The 5303-nt window shown below is 40.2% G+C and overlaps 1 pseudogene; it reads right to left on the bottom strand.

Annotated features, from left to right (window-relative positions):
- Positions 1 to 4878: 4878 nt before the first annotated feature.
- The window catches only part of LOC115305276, a 4855-nt pseudogene continuing 4430 nt past the window's right edge, over positions 4879 to 5303 (bottom strand).

The following is a 5303-nucleotide window of genomic DNA, read 5'->3' as shown; positions in this document are numbered from 1 at the left end:
ATATGTATTTTGAGAGTTAATTCTATATATTTCCCTGTTTCTGGGCAGACCATCTGAGGCATTCCAAACCCAAGTGAGACAGCCTTCTGCACAGGCAGAGTGCCTCCTATGGCAGGCCCCATATATAAATATAATAGAAAACACTGGCCCTTCTCTGCCAACATAAAACTCTGAGTGCTTCAAGAAAGATGAATGTGGTTTCCATGCTGGATCCAGGCTCAACTTCAAGGATCCCGTGGAGTCAGGTGGAGCAGGTTGGGTCTTCTATCAATTTCACTACTTCTGTCCCCTTCCCACATCTCATGGGAATAGATGCAGCAGGACCAGGGGAGTGCATGTCAGGCATTCTCCTGCTCAGGGCCATACTTCCCTTATTGCTCTTTGAATGAACAACAATGCTCTCACTCTTGGGTCTAGAGGAAGAGGAGAAACTCCTCCTTGTCCTGAACAAGACTCCATTCTCAGAGAACATACAGGACAGTCACCAGAACTCAGGCATAGCCACACAAAGGCAAAACTAGAAGTGCCTGGGTACAGCTATAGATGCTGGGTTCAGATCTAGACCTACATCTATATACATTTCGAGATATAGTTCTGGATGGAGAAGAATGCTGTTTGTCAAAGAAGTCTCCCCAAAAAATAGTTTTCAAGGACTAGTACAGTGCTAGCCTGAAAGGAAAGAGAATTTTCTATAGCAAAGATATGTGTAAGGTCCAATTTAATTTAACATGAATTTATTATATACTTATTATGTGCCAGGAGCCCACCTGGATGCTCTGGGGGAGTGAAGAAGATACACTCCTTGGGCCTCATGGGTGGCTTAGTCAGATAAGCCTCTAACTCTTAATTTTGACTCAAGTCCTGATCTCAGTGTTATGGAATCATGCTCCTGTTTGGCTCTGCAATGGTAGCATTGAGACTCCTTGGGATTCTCTCTCTCTCTCTCTCTCTCTCTCTCTCTCTCTCTCTCTGCCACTTCCCCACTCACTCTCACTCTCTCAAAATAAATAAAATTAATAGACAAAAAAAGGTACACTCCTTACCTGTGATCTACAATCAGACACAAATTAAGAAAATAAAGACACCCAGGTAACTATGGTATTTTATTTTTCATCCCAGCTTAACTGAGGTATAATTGGCATACAAAATTGTAAGATATTTAACATGTATATTGTGGTGATTTGATAGACATATACATTGTGAAATGATTCACTAAGATTTCCTCACTGTGAAAGGATTAAAGATGGTATTTTAATCTAAGTGTTAGATTAAATGAAGGTAAGTGTTCAAAGGGTAACTTTGCTTTCCTCACTTCATCTTTACATGTGGAGGAGCTTAAGCTGGAGCTTTGGTTTTTCAAAGAGTGATCCCTGGAAGCTCAGCATCAGCATCTCCTGGGAATTTGTTAGAAGTTCAAGTTCTGGGCCCCACCCACACCTATTAAATTCCAAAAGCGAGGGGTGAGGCCCAGCAATCTTTGTTTTCACAAGCCCTCCAGGTTTGGTGACACCTGCTAAAGGCTGAGCACCACTGAGCAGAGAACTATTCCTGGCCTTCCTCACCATGACTTTGATTAGTGAACTGAAGAGAGAGACAGCACTGGGCATGCCTAACTCGGCCTCTTCCAGTTTTTTGTTGATTTTCTTTTTTTATCTAGTGCCAAGTTGCCCAAAAGACAATTCCATTGCTCACACAAGAGAACATCTAATAAAAGCAGACTCTCTCCTATGGTAGGAGGCAGGTGGTGCTCAGCACTACTTGGGAGAGAACTAAATCTGTCTAAATTAGAGATGTGGGATTAGCAACCCAGTTAGGCAACAGATCTAAAGCTGACAGTTTAATCTTCTCTTTCTGTGTCTCAATTATTAACTGGTTCCAAACAAAGAGGGGTAAATGGGATGTTTTTCTTTGTACCTCTCCAGCTCCAACCATGGGTAGTAGTGAAAAGTGGGCAGAATGCATGTTCAGACTGTATACCTTAGAGAGACTTAGTTGAGAGAATAACAGTACAGAAAAACCGGAGGAAATCCTAGAATTTTTTTAAGTAAATCAAACTTTAAAAATGATCAGTTCAGTCCTTTCAAGTTACAGATAAATAAGCAGGCACTGAAGGAACTGCATGGCTTGCTCAAGGTCACATTGCTAGACCAGAACTCTGGAAACTTGGCTCTTAGCTGTGCATTTTCTAAGTTCGCAGACCAAAGCAGACAAGAGTGGAGAAATTTTCAAATCCAAGAATTCAGATATCATCAAGTAGAACAACCCCAAGGATTTTAAGCACAGGTAGTGGGTTCAAAGCAAAAGTGCTTTATGCTCAGAGGAAAGCTCTGATTCTAACACCCTTGTGCATGTTCTGTTACACCCCCTTCCTATCACACACCACAGTCAAGGCTCAGGGTACACAGCCTGCTCATGTGCTCTCTACACTGCTTGGTTTTCCTATGCCATTCTCCCTGTTGCTCTCTCTCTCCCTGTAGTCTTCTCCAGCCACCTATGTGTGGCAAAAACCTATCTGTCCCTGGAGAGAGAAAACTCAAATGTCATTTCTCTACAAAGTCTTCTCTGATTTTACCACTCAGTCCCCACCACTGTGCCAGCCATGTGTGATCATGCTCCACTCTGAATTCCTAAGACACTTTGAATATTACTTATGACAACACTTTTTACTTTGTGTTACAGCTATGCTTTACCTGTTGCATTAAAATGTAACCTCCTTAAACGCATAGGCCATATTTCATCTTTTTTATTTTAGTTTTTTCTAGGTCTTTTATTTCTAATATACAGGGTTATTATATTACTCCAGGTCCACTATATACTGAGTCAATAATTCCACACATTTCTTAGTGCTTATCAAGATAAGTGTACTCTAATCACCTATTCCCCTGCTTACCTTCCCTTTGGCAACTAGTTTACTTTTCCTCTGTATTTAGGAGTCTGAGAGGGGATTTTTTGTTTGTTTTGTCTCACTTTTTCCTTAAAGTTTGTTTTATTTCCTAAATTATATGAGTGAAACAAAATACAAATAATGCAAAAAAAAGTATTTGTTTTTTTGATCGACTCATTTAAGTTAACATTATACTCTGTGGTTTATCTATATTGTTACAAATGGCAAGATTCCATTCCTTTCCTGTGTGCATATGTGTGTGTGTGTGTGTGTGTGTGTGTGTGTGTGTGTGTATCTCATCTTCTTGATCCATTCTTACATCGATGTATACTTGGATACCCTGGTTTCTTTCATTTCATGGTTTTTGTATAAATGCCATAATAAATATAGGAGTGCATATATCTTTTCAAATTCATGAAACATGTAACTAAAAAGCTTTTGCAACAGAAATGGAAACCACCAACAAAACAAAAAGGCAACCTGTTGAATAGGAGAAGATTTTCCAAATAATATATCCAAAAAATGTTTAACCCAAAATACATAAATATCTTATACAACTCAACACCAAAAAACCCCAATAATCTGATTAAGATATCCAAATTAAAAAGAAATTTCAGCATATGACCTGAATTGAATTTTTCCAAAGAATAAATAGATGGCCAAAGACATAAGAAAAGATGCTACCATCACTAATCATCAGGGAAATGTTAATTAAAAGTACAGTAAGATATAACTTTACATCTATAAGAACGGATAAAATAAAAAATAGAAAATAACAAATGTTGGTGAGGAAATGGAGAAAAAGGAACACTCATGCATTGCTGGTGGGAATGTAAATTGGTACAGCCACTATGGAAAGCAGTATGGAGATTCCTCAAAAAATTAAAATACATACTATATAATATGGTAATTCTACTATTGGATATGTTTTAAAGTAATCCCTATAACCAATGTGGAGTTTAAACTCACCATTGCGAGATCAAGAGTTGCATGCTCTAGTGACTGAGCCTACCAGGTGCCATTTCCCAGCTACTGAATATTTAACCAAATAAAATGAAAATAATTTTTTATTTAAAAAAAGTTTTTAATGTTTATTTTTGAGAGGGATGAAGGGAAGAAGGGAGAGAGGGAGGAAGGGAAAGAGAAAGGGAAAGGGAGAGGGAGAGAGAGAGAGAGAACAAGTGGGGAGGGGCAGAGAGAGAGACAGACACAGAATCTGAAGCAGGCTATAGGCTCTGAGCTGTCAGCACAGACCTAACTTGGGGCCCGAACACACAGACTATGAGATTATGGCCCAAACCAAAGTTGGATGCTTAACTAACTGAGACACCCAGGCACTAATAGTTTTTTTAATAGTAATTTTTTAAAGCCAATAAACAGCTATAGACACAATTAACAAAATACACAAGTAAGAAGTAATAAAGGAGAAAAAGCAAAGCCACACCCTGCATCCCACAATAAATAAAGAGCTCTATTAGTGCTCCCCCACATCAGCATCCCATGGGATGTTTCTATGTGCTCAAAAGTACACTCCATTATTATGCAAAGGGCCCAGACTGTGTTTAGTCGTGATGATATCAAACAGAATATCTACTAGCACTGCTGAGTTCAAAGTCTACAGTTTTGGCCTTAACTTAGGTGGGGTTAGTAACCAGGCTGTGCGATGAGATGATGACCTGAGCCAAAATCAAGAGTCAGAAGCTTAAGTGACTGAACCACGCAGGAGCCCCAGTGAAAATTGTTTTAAAGGCAGTGAGCAGCTACAGACAACTAAAAAGTAGAAAGTTAAAAAAGCAAACAAACAAAACCCTTCACTCCACAATTAACACAGAGCTCCATTAGTGTTCCCCAACATCAACATCCCATGGGAAACCTAAATTTCTGTATGCTCAAGAGTACTCTCCATTATTATGCAGAGGGACCAGACTACATTCAGGTGTGATGATATCAAACAGAATATTTACTGTCACTCCTGAGTTCAAGGTCTAGTTTTGGTCCTAACTTAAGAGGGGTTAGCAATCAGGCTGTGCTGGATCCCATAGCTGAAGTAGATAGCAAAGCCAATCAGCATCCAGACACCAAATCGGGCCCAGGTGGCAGCTGTCATCTGCATCATAAGGCAAACATTCACAAAGATGCTCAGTAGTGGGAGGAGAGGCAGAGCAGGGACCTTAAAGGGAAGAGAACTGGAGCTCTGTGGCTGTCTCCAGATGACCCCAGTGATCCCAGTGATGAGCACGAGAAGCAACACAACCACTGAAATCCACACTGGGTCTCCAGAAAGCAAAACTGGCAACTGGGCCAGCACCAGGCAAAGAAGAATGATCAGCAGAACAAGCAGTGAGGAGCAAACATAGACAACCCGCCCAGAGAGTGGAGTGGGGGTGGGGCTGCCTGGAAGAAATAGTCCCTGTAGAGT

The sequence above is a fragment of the Suricata suricatta genome, chromosome 10, assembly GCF_006229205.1.
Source record: "Suricata suricatta isolate VVHF042 chromosome 10, meerkat_22Aug2017_6uvM2_HiC, whole genome shotgun sequence".
Lineage (NCBI taxonomy): Eukaryota > Metazoa > Chordata > Mammalia > Carnivora > Herpestidae > Suricata > Suricata suricatta.
Note: the sequence above shows the minus strand (reverse complement) of the source record. Positions and strands in the feature narration are given on the sequence as shown.